Below are 15331 nucleotides of genomic sequence, written 5' to 3' on the forward strand. Positions count from 1 at the left end.
TGCATCTTAACTCTAAAGTGATTGGTCTTTTCCCTCTGGAGTCAGACTGAATGATACAGCAGCCTTCTCAGTTGTGATATTAACATTTCAAGTCAAGCCTCAATCCACTTCTCCGTCTGAGAGACAAGATACGAGACCTTAGGCCTGCAAGCACTCCAGGGAAGTTTATTTTGATTCTAAAAATCTCTCGCCTTTTAGAGACTGGAAGTCTTTCAGTAACCAAAATGCCTCAAGTTTAAACTCCTTCCCTAGAACACAGAAACAAGCCATTGAGATTTGTAATGAATACTGATTTTCTGGTTCTGACAGAATGCTGAAGCCCTGCTAGTTTTTGGAAGCACCCTAGCAAGCACGTGCGGTGGCCCTCCAACAGGGTGATTTCCAGAGCAGTTTTATGGAGTCCCACTAGGGCTGGAGTTTGACCTACGGAAGGAAACCTTTCTTACCATGCTTCGTGCAGGGAGAGAGACCTTTCCAGAGGGGAAGGGTAAGATCAAACAGCTCTTGTTTCTCTAACTCTCATGCAGGCACCTGGAAGTCTGGATAAACATCCCATTACACACCAGAGAACCACACATAAGTGAAAAATAAAGTGATACAGCTCTGGCAGAAAACAGCTTTACCCAGGTTTAAACTCCGCCTGACACCTAAGTTAAAACATATTAGAACAGCTTCTGGCTTCGTTGTAGTCGATGGAAAAGCTCCCATAAACGTGAAAAGACACAGGATCAAATTAATGTTATTCACTCCAACTGTTGATGTCTACAGAGGCAAAGAGAAACTGTTCTATAAAACAAAGGGATACATTTCACATTATTCTGTAAAACACAACCACAGCTGTAGATGCTGAATAAATGAGACCTACCTTCAAATATAATCCATACTCTTGTTTATTTATATCTTAATGAAAAATTCTCTTTTTGAGCTAAAATGGTCCACTTGCTCTCAGCTGTAAGGTGATTATTTTTTTTTTCTGGAATGCTTTGACATGCAGATATCAAAGCAATGTGAATAATAGAAGTAGACAGACAAAGAAAAAATCATCTTTAAAATACAAGTGTATGAGGATATTTTACGAGTGAAGTGAATCTGCTTATGCCGTATAAAGGAACTGAAAGATAGCATTGACTAATATCTTATTTCCCAGATCCCTAAGCTATTGTATCTCATCCTGAGATTAGCCCAGAGCAAATAGATACACATTTTAAAAATGCAATTTTTCCTCAGCATAAGCAACGCTTGATGAAAAAAATTAACTATAAAATTGCAAAGTCTAAAAGCTATAAAACGCAAAGCGGGAAAAGGATTGGACTCTAAATGACTGACTTGTAACCGCGGTGCCTGGTTTGTGCCATCAGAAGGGCTATCCTCCCCTTTACATCCTAAGCCTATCCCAAATTTCAATAGCATCCAACGTGTCGCCATCCTGTTCTGCCAAAACAACCCAAAGGCTTTAGAGCTGTGACACAGCACCTCCAGGTCACGCAACACAGAAACAATAACCACTTCCAACGTGGCTTCTGTGCCAGGACCCCCTCCCTGACTGCTGGCAGCACTGGGCACCACTGGATCATCCAGATCCCAATCCTGGGAGGAAGCAGGGGTCACTCAAACCAGCATGTGGTGCCATGGCCCTGAGGCATCCCACCCTGAGCCGTCTCCAGAAACTCCCCTTCTCACAGCCTCTTTGGGACTCTGTGGTAGGAACCAGGTGGCATTTGCTCATGTGAGTGCTTTGGTACCTGGGCACCGGGCAGGGAAAGTCAGGTACGCTGCTTTCTACATCCAGGGCTTAAAGATCAGAAAAAGGCATTATTAATACCCTGTGCACACACCACACCATGGCACTTAAAGAGCTGTGCAGACCTGGTTTGATTACTTCAACAAAATAGCCCTCTTATAAGACCTTACAATAGCTTTCTCCCTTCTTCTTTCACTTTGAAAGCAAGAATAAAATTACTTCAATTTCTCAGAGTTACAGTTCCGTCAGCCCAGCAGGCCATACATGAAGAGTTTCACAATGCTGCCCACAACTCGGTATTTGAAAACATGGCGAATTACATTATAATTGGGGTCTGGTACACGCATTTCTTTGTCAGGTTCTTGGACTGCACCGCCATCTGTGCAGACGTACCAGAAAGAACAAGAGCCAAAAGCAAAACAACAGCAGAAGTGTCCATTCCCCCTCCAGAAGGGGGCTGAAGCTCTCCTGTTCTGGTCAAGACATCTCTTTCATGCAGAACTTAAAATACACCTCACCTTCAAGGAGAGGATAAAAAAGGTTGAAACAATTAGCTGACTAAGGCAAAACAGAACTTCCCTCCACCCCCACTAACGCAAACTATTTCCAGTTTTCTGGAAAGAAAAAAAAAATGAAAGGGAGAAAACAAAGTAGACACTTAAATTAGAAATTATTTAAATTGAATTTCATATGAAAAATGCTCAGAAGCTGGCCTGTTTAAGACAAACCTCAAGTTTTCTGCATGGCTGGAATCACATTAGCAGAGAAATGATAGCCTCATGTATTTGCTAATCTATTACCGTCAAGTTAGAAATAGAATATTGCATTAGCATGCAAAAGGCTGAGAGCCAGCGCTACAAGGGAAACTGGTATTTCTGTAGTAAGCACTGCAGAATGGCAGTGCAGATTTGTATAAATAACGAGTCAGAGGGAAAAAAGTGAGCCTGCACTGTTCTGAGGCTTATGTGCCTTGATTATAATATTGATATTACATTCATTTTAATGTGTCAACTGCTCTGAATAACCTATCGAAGGCCAATGTTTTACGTTGTTGTGATGGTAGCCTCTCTTTCCCTCTCTTTCATTTCCTTATAAAAAAAATAGAAGAATTAAAGCTCAGATGTCCTGAAATCTTTCACCCACTGATGACTGCCACATTCAAATTAAATTTGAAGGGTTTACTGCAGCTCTCAGTCTTAGCTGTATAATTTACAAAGCCTACTCAGAGTCACTCCAATCTAATTTGTGGTTCAGCAATGATCATCCTTTGCTGACTGCGCCTACCTGAAGTTCTTCTTTTGAAGATGAGAGAAAAATAAAATAAAATAAACTTTTGACACCAGCATCTTTCCTCTGGGCAAAGCTTCAAGAGACATAACCAGTGTAGCCTGGCATGCCATGTGCAGCCTGATGCAAGTTTTGTTCCTACCTATTCTCATCGTCTTTAAAAGAAATGAGCCAAGTTGAAACCCGTGTTCCAGTCGCTGAAAAGCCGTGAGAGTCCTTGTCTGGACTATAAAATTCATCTCTCCGGTCTTGACTGATCTTTGCTTCTTCTTGAAGAACTTTTCTTCGTTCTCAGAGGATATCAGCAGAGATGCTGACCGCTGCCTCATACATACTGCTTCTGTTCAGGCCTTATACTTCCCTGCTTCTCTAGTAAATTTGTATTTCCCAGTTGCAGCAATAGCAGAGTCCCTATAAATATTCACAGTTACTGGCTTTTCTGCCTTTTGAGGTTAAAACTCTGCTGCCCTGGGCAAAGGGCATGCCTGTATCTTTTTTAACAAAGGAGAAAAAAACAAATTGCTAATGATTTTGATAAAAAGAATGTTCAAACTATGACAACACTTACACAGAAAAGAACTGCTCTAAGGAAAAGGATCTCGAGGTTCTCTGAGGTACGCAGGGCGTTAGACAAAGCGTTCTCCAAACCAGCTGGGATACACCTTGTCCACACCCTCAATATTTACACTTACAACAACCAGAAACTGAGTCAGAGCCGATGAGTTTTCTGCAGGCAGGGACTTAATGCATGGTCTTCACGGGGCACTCACGTGAAGGACATGCAAAACCAACAAGGGAACTGAGGAAGGGGGTTACAGTTTTGCCAGATGTGCGAAAATCTTGTGTTAGTACAAACACACAATCTTTCCTGAATCTTCACTCACATCAACCAACGGGCTTTTCTGACAGTTTTGCCCAAGAGGCCACATGCTGTCCCAGAACAGGCCCTTGAAGATGGCTGTGCAGAAGTCACCAGGGCACATTACCACGCAGCATTTCAACCACATCTATTGTGTTCCTGTAAAGCACGGGTTTAAGGTAACTGAAACTACTGATTATTTTAATGCCAAGTCTGGCAAGTCATTTTGGCTGAAAATATGTCTTACGTTTAAAGCTTTTCAATTTGATACCATCTAACTGTTTGGAAACATTTCATTTAAAAATGCACTGAAGTGTAAATTCTTAAAAGCAAAAACATCTCTGAAATGAAGGAGTTCGCAAAGATAATACTTGATCCAAAAACATCTTTCCCCCTTTGGCTTTTCATTTTCTTCAACAAAAAGTCAATTTTTCACTAGTCCACCTGGGAATCTGAGCGAGAGTTAGGAAAGATGAGAAAGGGGGGATAGGGACAAGCCCTCAGACCCCAAGGCATCCAGACTGCTTGGTCCCATGTCATTGATGGCAGTGTGCAAAACACCAAATAAAGAGCCAGCCAGTACTGCAGCACCTCAGGCAAAAGAAACTGCAGAGTACAGTTGGGTCCCAAGGCACAGGACCCAAATAAACAGCCTGCTGAGCATCTGTCGAAGCAGAAAACCTGCTTCGCTGTCAGGTTCCCGTAACTCCATATCCTATTGCTTCCAGGTTAAATCTCTCCTACTTGCACATAAACAGGAGAGATCCTCAACGTGCCACCTAATTATATACTCAGATATTACTAAATATTGGGTCTAACGTGTAACTGCCTGAGATGCAAGAAAACTGGTGGTTCTCTGCTCAAAAGCCACTTAGCCAGCTGTCAGAAGGCAGTACAGCAGTACCTCATGTAGGCATATTTCAGTGTCTTGAAGGCAAAATCTGGACAGATTCAGGCAAAAGCATCTCTTTTTTTATTATCTGCAACCTGAAACACTTTCAAATTACATAGTTTGAGGGCTTAGACAAATTGTTACATTTTCCCATACTTGAATACATGACAGGAGATTATATTGCTTATAACAGAGACATGAAAGGGAAAACCAGTATACATAACTTCAGTAATCACTCCTTCCTTAACTTCTGCATTTCAGCTGAAAATCTGATATCCATTCAGCCTTGCCCAAAGGGGGACAGATATTAGTGTAGCCAAAAGCAGGGATTTAAATAAATCTAGTTCTATTTGCCTCCTCATGCAGATGTGTTTGCACTGGAAAAGAATTGTTCACAAAAGGCAATTTTCTAGTACAGCTTTGCTGAAATAATTTGTAAAAAAAACTTTCCCATGCAAATAGACAAGCTGTGAGAATCTGTTCAGTAAGATGTTTTTATACCGCATATCACTATTGCAGTGGAGGCAGAAAGGAAATGTAAGAGAATAATATCAGACACTTTAGACCCCATTTCTCCAATCCATTTCAATTTCTTCTCTCTCAAGACTTCTCAAAAACTACAGTAAAGGGGTTATTTATCCGTTCTCTCTGCAACTTTGCAAGAGTTAAGTTTGAATTGCCATCTCCATGTGGACACTGCTGGCTATTAAGATGTGCATACCCTACAGGGGTGTAATTAAGGAAGCATTAAGATGTTTTCACCAAAGGACAGTTCATTTGTTTGCAGCTGCACTTTTTTTTTTTTCCAGCAGGTTAACTACTTGGCAGCCCTTGCATGTCCTAGAGTCAATCTCTGTCTAAAGGATGGAGGTGAGTGGGCAGGACCAGGCAGTTCATCTTCTCCATCTCTCATTTATTACCACATCACTCAGCAGTCTTGCTGACCTTCCTCACCTTGGAAACAGGGACCACACGCTGCTGGGGCCAGTGCAACAAGACAAACAAATTCCCTTTGAAAATAAAATAGAATAAAAATCTACCTAATAAGTGACAGAAATATTAATGGCACACGGATATTTAATAGTCCAAATATTTTAAAAGCAAGCTGTTATTTCATTTACTCCCGTTCCCTTCCCACCCCACCCGCCATACACACACACAACGGTTAAGACATGTTGCACAAGTGCTGGTAATTGTGCACCCACAGTTACAAACAAAACTATCACGCTTTCATCTCCAGACCGAAACAGCAACCACTTCAGGGCTTGTGAATGGAAAATATCCTGCTCTGCCCTTACATCAGGGCTGTCACAGTTTGAAAGCCCCAGCAGGACAGTCCGTAGCCTCCAACAGCAGCGCCTGCACAGGTATCATGGGCCGCATCATTTATGCGCCTCTGCCATGTTCCTGAAGCAGCAACAGGAAGTCATTAGGAGGAGGGATAACGAAGGATAGCTTCCCAGGTGTTGAATAGGAACTGACCAGGAAGACAAGATCCCTTGATCCACAGACAGAACAGCAATGCAAGATGCACAAACCCTCCTCCCCCCTGCTATGGCCACCTGTGTCCCGCTGCAGCCCACCCCAGGCCTGCAGGGGCTGGCAGGCCCCATTAGGTCCACGGCCCTCACCCCTCAGCAGGGCACGAGGGCCACACATCCTCTCCTCAGCCAGCCCCACACAGGGTGAGAAGAGCTCACAAGACTCAGCAGAGGAGCAGAAGAGGGGAAAACCATCAGGAGGCCCAAGGCTCAGTGTCTCTGGGGACAGGAATGAGTACAGGACTGCAACGACTAGCGACACCATTAGCTTTGTCCGCTGCAGAAGCTGCTAAGGGGACTCATGCCCCATGTAGACCCAGAGGCAGACCGCCGGTACCATCATGGGCACTGGCTATGCCTGCCACGCTCAGCTGGCCGCTGCTGAAACCCAAGGTGACATTCCAGTCAGCATTCATAAAGCCAGCTTCCAGCACCAGCAGCCTCATAAACTGAAGCGGAGGAGGCTGAAAAATGTCAAATCGGACGTGAGCGAGACCAACAACTGCTCATCTCCGACACCGTAATTCCCCAAGTCTTCTCATTGAGGTTTTGGGACACGATATAAAAGCAGCCTTTGTTTCTCTGCTATGTTTCCTCCCCGTGCACCCAAAGTCTTCCTCCTTTTTCTTTTTTTTTATTATTTTTTTATTTTTACCCAGCAATGATGAACTAACTCCATTCCTTTCAGAAAAGCAAGCGTCCCTTCCTGGGCTCTTCCGCACAGCCCAAACCTTGTGCAGAGCAATCTCTTGGAAACAGCTGCACAGCAGCTACAGGAGAGCATGAAAGATTAATTAGGTACATGATGGAGCTCTATATACAATTTGGTATTTAAAGTGCTTCTGCATTAAGAATCAGATAAATCCTGAGCAGGAGAATGAACTTCTCGAGCAAGTTTAAATGTGCTTAGATCTGTGATTGATAGACATGAGTGACTGCTTCATACTCTAGGGTGACCCTATTCACGCTCTCTCCTCTGACAACAATGCCAGAATAAATTGCCCTGACTGACAAAGACATAATAAAAAACATTATTCTGGAAACCCACTCACTTAACCCATACCTACATGACTGTGGTCTATTTAAAATACCAACCAATTCAGTGATTAATTTTGGTGACTTACTCATTTTTATTTAGGGAAGCAATGGTTGTGGTGCATAATGATAAATCCATTTTGATTTTAAGGTGTCTATCACCTGAAAAATGACATTCAGAAACACTTAAAAATTAACCCTTCTATTCATGGTCATTCAGCAACTCCCAAGAAGTACTGTCAGGAACATGTTTTGGATGAGCAGATTTTGGTAGGAGCAAACGTCTGGGTAGATTAAAGAGGGTAACAGCAGGAGGAGATCTTAAAAAACGACAGTCCTGCAGCCACTATGAAGTATCCAGGAGCCAAATTCACTATTACTACTTTATCATTTTTGTTACCTTTAATTCAATCGACTCTGGTGCCCACATGCAAATAGCATAACCCCAAAACAATCTTACATATATAAGAAAAGTCAGAACAACTGAGTTGAAACAAATTGAAGGAGGCAGATAGGAAGAGAAGGGATTACAGATACAAAACATGAGCTGTTCTTTTCAATCAAGAACTGGTATCACGAGTGAAACCAGCTTCTTCCTGTTTCTGACCTTAGCAAGTATAAAATTTATCTTAGTGTAACCTTGCTAGCAATTTGGTTGGGGTTTCAGAAAATCAGGAGAGACAGGCTAGCATGTCCTAAGCTGTGCTGGCTTCATAGAGTATCAAAACACTTCAAAACTTTTTGTTACTGCCTCAGATAAGTGGCTATGACCCGGCCAGCGTTCAGTGAGGAAGAAACTGTACTGACCAGGGAGTCTATTTACAGACTCACTGTTATTACCCTAATAGCACTTCAAAGGAATTGGGCAATCTAAATTTAATATGTACTGAGGATTGCTGTTAGCACAGTTAACTGAGATAGCAAAGATAACTCTTTGCTACCGTTAGGGAAGAAAGCCAAAGAGAAGGAGAAATGCAGCACTCCAAGGAACTTTTTCTAAAAGTGGCATATCCTGCCTGGTGTGCAGAAACGAGCAACTGCGATTCAGTGAGGGTGAGCTCCTGCAGGAAGCCTAAGCTAGCAAAGGGGTACGGGAGGGAGGAAGGGGAGAGGCAGGCTGGGCAGCACGCACTGCTGCTCCGCAAGGTGCCGTTGTTGGTCACCTCTCCTGCCCACCTGGCACAGCTCAGTGATAGGTAGGAGAGATGCCATGCCATCTGGCTCCAGAATGACAGCTTTTCAGCTTGTGTAAGTGTATATTATATGTATACACACACACACACCTGAATTATTAGATATCAGAGCTCACATCTGATCTATTCTCATCCAGAACAATCCCCAGATGTATTGCTTATGCAGCCTCACTGGCTCTGAACTGCAGAAGAAATAGGAGGGGCAGGGAGGGAGTATTTTCCCCACAGTCCAGAACATCCAACAAGAAATAAGAAAAAAAGTGTTTTTCCCCACAGACCCATATATCCACATTACAACACTATGCTATAGCACAGTCTGAAAGAGCTGAAGAAATTCTCTCTTTCTGCTGAACTATCTCTAGATACCAGGCAGACATTATGAATAGGTATTTACAGAGTTTTCAGCCTATTCTATTGGACCGCCAGGGACCAGCCTTATATAACCATCAATAGATGATGAAAAGCCAGAAGTCACCTCCACCACTTGTTATGTGTTTTCTTTACTTCAAAGCCTCATGTACTGCTTGCTCCAGCAGTGTGAAAGCTTTAAATTAAGGTGTGCTAGTATGGAGTAAGTTTCACCGTACTTTCCTTAGATTGGCATTCTAGGAGAGATCTCTGTTTGGGTCTAATCTTATGGCTCTGGCTCCTAGCAAACTTAATTCATTTCAAGTATTAACTGCGCTTTAATCTCTTAGAGAGTGCACACACTCGAGCTACCAGCTAACTAAATCACTTTCAACAAGAACCTAGTTACATAGGTACATGTTCAGCGCACAAGGCAAATTGTACATGTCAGCACACAAGACCCGCCTTCATTATTTACTCCCCTGTTCAGTTCATTCCTCAGTAATCCCTGCTCCCCCCTAGCAAAATCAGGAACTGTGAGCAGCATGTGTGACTCAGGGCAGAACCAGCCTCGCAGGGACTGATCCAAGGAGGTGCTGAGCGGCTGTTCCCACCTGGGGCTCAGACCTACCTGAGACCTCTCCAGCTGCACAGCGGTGGGCAAAGCAGGCTTCTGGCCTGGGGGCAGCACCAGACCCGGGCTCCATCCTTAGGTACTGAGCTCCCCGCACTCCTGGCGGACAGCAGATGTCCCGAGAAACAAGTCGCCTCTACGGTTCTCCTTTACACACACAGAAATTGTTTCCATCTGATTTCCGGCTGCGCTACAAACGGTTCAAAGTAACTCAGCATATAATGGAGATCATAAAGCTCAAGGCAGACCACGTACAGATTGTTTGCCAAATATCACACCTTATGGACTGGCCACATTAGCACAGCAAGGAAGGAGAGAAGAGTGCTGGTGAGTCATGAATAATACATGCTGCAGACTGAGTCTGTAATCGCACTTAAACTATTTGTTTTCCCTATTACCAATGGAAATAAGCAACATAAAATTGTAGGGTTTAGTAAGTGCGTATTTTGTTTCACATGGAGGAATATGAAGTCCTTGGTACAGGAAGAGTATTGCAAGCACTAGGCTTGCATTTTCTAGGTGCTGCAACCTGAGGCACAGAAAGTTAGCAGTTACTGGCTGTGCTACTGAATTACACTAACAGGTGAATAGCTCACAACTAGCTAGACATTTCTACGTATTGCAGGCAACCAGCATGCAGGATAAGCAAAGAAAACAGAATTTCAGTATCAGTGCAGCCCTTGCTTCCTTTGAAGACTCTTGCCATGTGACAATAAGTGGCCTTACGGTGCTCCTCATTCTCTTTTCTGATCCCTGGACCTGAGCATCCATCTTCATCTACAGGGGGCAAGCCTAGGAACTGGGGTAACCAGTCGCTCCTCTGTAACATCTCAGAGGATGTAGAGACACAAAATGCCACATTTAGGAACAAAATGAGCAATGCTGGCAAAACAAGATCTGCCTCCATTGTGCATCCCTTGAATTGGATAGATGGTCACTTCAGGAGAAAAAACAGGAGAGTCAAAGATTGTCATCTCTCACACCCCAACAGCACCTACGGAGGAGATGCCAAACATGTCACGAGAGAGACAGGATTTCAGGAAGCAAACGCTGTGCCCTTGTCATGAGAAACCAGAACGGGAGCCTTCATCCTGCTGATTTATAGCTACTTCTGTAGCATTACAGCCCTGCCACGTGCATCTGCCCCGATGGCTCGTTACCCGCTCCCCAGCACCCTCGGGGCAGCCAGCACCTCTCCCTGTGGATGGGGACGCCCTGTGCTCCAAGAGCCGTAGCACAGAGCCTGGACACATGTCCCTGGACACACTCACTCGGGGACTGCTGGCCATCAGTGGCCCACAGGCACCCCAACCTTCTGAGGTTTGGGCCATAAAGCCACAGCGAGCTCTCCGGGATTTTAAGGCTTGCAATGTGGCCCGAGCATGCAGGGCTTTAACCAGCACAACAAAAAAGCCCCGCTTGGGAGGGCAGACCTCCTGCACAACGCTGTATGAGTTCTGCTCTGAAGGACTCTGAAGGGCTGAGGAAAGCAGGGAAATGCCATGCCTCTAAGGGAAAAGGATCACCATAATTATTTCCTTAAGAAAAAGCATTTTCTCTGCTTTTCAAAAAAAAAAAAAAAGGTACACACGAGCTGGAGGCAGTCACCCAGCATGGAAAATGAGTTCAAATCCTAGAAAGTTATTAAATGGAACAGAAAATAGTCTTATAATGGGAAATGCCAGACAACCCTAGTAAAAAGTAAAGCTTCCAGTCCCACCTGTAATTGCCACCGCTGCACTCTTAATAGGTTATCCACAATTATACACAGATGGTGAGAGATGGCACAATCTTCACTGATGTTTGCAATTATATATTCTGGTTAACAAAATGCTCAGGCAAATTACGGGCACTCCTGGAGATTTCTCCTTTCGCTCTTAAAGACCACCTTGCATCAGAAGATAAGAATTAGCAGCCGTAACAAACAGTGTAAAGAGAAACTCTTATAGCAGATGACAATTTTAATCTTTTATCTTATCTATTTTCCTAGTGTATTCTGAAAGATGCTGTTTATTTTATAAGGTGTATATAATATAATACTCTTTTACTGCAAGTGACAAATAAATCAACAAAGAACACTGTTTTGGAAAAAAACAAAGGAAAAACAAAATTATCTTATGCACAATCAGGGCATGATGAGAGATTATTTTCAGATGTAAGTTTGGTACAAATAGAATTTTATTTCTGAAAAACAAATTTGATAAGACACTTTAGAAAAGCCCTTTTGGGCTTTTAGAAGAGATTGCATTGTGCTCAGAATACTTCAAGGGGGGTGTTTGAGTTGAAATCCATATTTCACCAGAGTTGATGTTCAAGTATTAAGTTGAAAAGTGTCTCGACTTTTCACAGGAAAACCTTATTTAAATCCCAATAAAAGTTTGCACAAAAAAAAGTTTGTAATTGTTCTAAACTGTTCCTTCTTCTAATATCAAAGAAGGAAATTCATATATAAAATGATTTGTTGAAGTTCTTTATTACTTCTAAATTGTTTTTTTTTTCTGTTTAAGCACAAAAACTTTCATTTCCTCCTTAGACATTGAAAGGTGGTTTAATTTCTTGAAGACCATTTTGCAAATATTTTTCATCTAAAGAAAGGATTACATATAGCAGTTTCTTGATATCAAAACTAGATAAATGCTTGTAATCACCAGCATGACTGCATTGTAAGTAGCAACTAATACAAGAAGCCATTTAAGGTTAAAGCTATGAAACTTTGGAACAGCCACAACATAGAAGGCATGAGGTACCTGTTCAAAGCATTGCGAAAAAGCTGACATTTAACTACTATTAACGCTTTCTAAACTCATGTTTATACTATTTACACTTAATTTCTATTTAAAACTTTCTGTAAGAGTATGGAACATTTGAGATAGGTGCTCTCTTAAACCCCGTTGAAACTTTACAACAGTAGAAAGGCATTAAATTCTCATGTTAGCAATGTTCTGATAGCACCCTGTCATACGATGAAGTCCCTGTAATTACAGTGAACTTTGTTGCACACCTACTCACAGATCAACTACTCATGAGAAGAGACAGCTAACAAGGCAAACACACAAAGACACTCGAGGAAGGAAAGATCAGAGGAGCACATTCTGAATACTGTTAAAGCTCAACGAGGGTGTGGCTGCCTTCTTTGTTAAATGTCTAGAAGGAAAACAATATAGAACTTCTATAGATTGAGGAAGACAGTAGACTCTTCGTACAGCCTTCATCTTTTCCCCACTTTTTCTGGTCTTGTGTGAGAAGCCCACTCATCACCTCCCTCAAAGAGAGGGCAAAAAGCCGTAAACCCAAGCTGAGAAGCAGCAGCTACTGAATTCAGCACCACCAGTAAAATGAAGTTAACTTGAGCAGAGGCAAGTCACTATACTCATTCTGAAAAGAAAAAAAAAAAGGCATGTAATCACAGATTAAGGCACTACATTTACAGTTAAAAATAAATCTTTGAATTTGTCTGTTTATCACACGGGTTTATTCTCATTTCCAGGAAAATGTAGTTTATGCTCTTTAGCAGAAGCTGTTAAGATCCTTAGAATTAGTTCATTTATTAGTCTTAACGCTGCTGTTAGGATGGAATAACTTCTGCGGACTAAGCAATTGAGCCTCTCTTAGGTTTCATACAACTCAGATCGGTCCCTCACATTGTGCTAACTCCAGTACATACATGACAGGATGCCTTTAATCTCACAATTGTTTTGTTCGCTTAGAAATAGCTTAGTTAAGTAGGATAAGAGAACGATGTTCACAATCAGTCCCAGGCATATTTCAGCCCTTTTGGTTACAAATTTATACCAAAACACTGTCACCTTTTAAATCCATGTACTAACTGCTAGTGGGTTTGGTTTTATTGTTTTTATTTTTATTGTAATGCTTTTTTTTTTTCCTCTCCTCAGAACACAGCAAGACACCCAGGCAACTGGTATCTTATTCCTCAAGAGATTATAGAAACAAAATTTGGCTCGAATGTTGTTTCTACAGAAAATATTTATTTTTTTTTAATAGAGCATTCAATAGATTGTAAATACCTCTTTGCAATCTTCATACCTCACAACCCAAACATTACTGCAATAATTACTGCATCATCTAAAGAGCAGGAGAATCGCGTCTGAAGAGCAGTCACGAACATCACGTAAAACGGGAGACGTGCCACCAGAGTTAATAACGTGGCTGAGAGCAAAGCAGCCATAGGGTTGCGATCCCTGGTGTATGACTTGCACAAAGAAAAAGGGCTATCAGGCTCTTAGCCTGACAGCATCTGCTAAACCAAAAGTCCCAGTCAGAGCCATGATAGCAGCAAATCTGGATATGTTGAAGTTATTTATTTTTTTCCCCCCAAGTTACAACAATCAGAAAACCAGACACCTCCTCTCAGACCATGAATTGTATAGTCACATATTGAGACTTTAATTCTCGTTGATGACTAATACCAATCTGTTCATAGTAGCTAAAAACCTCCTCCTAACAAAAACTTTTCCGTATCTATGGGGAAATAGTTGGTTTTATCTAGCTTAATGTTTCATTACACACCCTCTGGAACTTTTCTAATCCAAAATGTAATGCCTTCTAGGCAACCCCAAGCATGCACGTACTAAATAGCCCTGTCAACCCCAAACAGCGGTCAGTCTGAGTTATAAGGAAAAACATTGCACTGAAATGTAAAGGCTCAGGCTGGAGGGCTGCAGCAGGGTAATCAAGAGGGTAAGTGCGCAAAGGTGAGGGGAATGCTCTGGTTAATTAGCGAGTGAGAGACCTGAATAGGCAGAAAGAAATAAAGGAGCCCATTCGCCACCCACCTGGGAGACATGCAGACATCTGCACCAGTAATCAGCACAATACCAGCCATCTTCGTACCAAATTTCTTCAGATTACTATGCAGAATGAGGGAGCGAAGCAGATTCAGACCCAAGCCTCAAAAATGGGTTTCTGTGGAAATTACATTTGGTATGCTATGTCAGCAGTGGCTAACCAGAAACACTCACTCACCACAGGTCAATTTTTACCTGTGCAAACGTAGAGTAATTCGGTTTTACTACAGAAGGTAGATGAAAACTTTAAAAGTAGGAGAGATCAACACTATTTATCCAAACGTGGGTCAATTTTCTTTCCTTAGTATGTAATAAAGCTAAGAAGCCTCACCTTCCTCGTGTTTTCACTTGGGGATTTTCACACCTTAGATATTACAGCTTTAAAAAAAATAAAAATCCTCTTTTTAGCAATGAAGAAGGCTCTTCGCAACTACTTTACAGGGATTTATATAGGACAGCACAAGGTGAAGAAAATAAGAGTTGTAGAAAACGTGCTGTCTGCATTGTGACCTAATTCTCTGAACTCCTGATTTTGAAGGGACTACACCACCGCTTAAACTCTCAGAGGCACAGATATCAAACTTCAGAAAACAAACCTCATCAAACATTAAACGCTTCAGACTGCATGAGATTAGGAATTGGGATTTTGGTATAAATCCTTCTTATGTTCAGGATCACTAATGCCACTAGAGGGTTTGCTCTTAGAATTAACAAAGGTAAAATTACTAGGCAAATACATTGCAGCAAAAGCATTTCTTAATTACTATTACTTAGGAAGAGCAGGTTCTGAAGAGCCGTGTTCTTTCTTGCTTGCCAGCTCAAAGGAACAGATTGGTTTGAGAAGCAGGAAAAATCAGCTGACACTATTCTTCTCACACACCTCGGCAATGCCAAGACATTTTGTACCTACACAAAAATATATTTATTTTTTTAAATCAAGAGTGCAACTAACCCAGCCATCAAGATCAAAACATGGCAAAGGAAGAACAAAGTCCA

At 42.1% G+C, this 15331-nt stretch overlaps 1 long non-coding RNA gene across 3 annotated transcripts in view; it reads right to left on the bottom strand.

Annotated features, from left to right (window-relative positions):
* Positions 1-6940: 6940 nt before the first annotated feature.
* The window catches only part of LOC106040974 (uncharacterized), a 42045-nt gene continuing 33654 nt past the window's right edge, over positions 6941-15331 (bottom strand). For all 3 annotated transcript variants that reach the window (XR_007167455.2, XR_010831472.1, XR_007167456.2), the window contains 2 exons: positions 14324-14453; positions 6941-12905 (listed from right to left, as the gene is read on the bottom strand). This is a non-coding gene — a long non-coding RNA (uncharacterized lncRNA). The remainder of the gene's footprint in view (positions 12906-14323; positions 14454-15331) is intronic.

The sequence above is a fragment of the Anser cygnoides genome, chromosome 4, assembly GCF_040182565.1.
Source record: "Anser cygnoides isolate HZ-2024a breed goose chromosome 4, Taihu_goose_T2T_genome, whole genome shotgun sequence".
NCBI classification, from domain to species: Eukaryota; Metazoa; Chordata; class Aves; order Anseriformes; family Anatidae; genus Anser; species Anser cygnoides.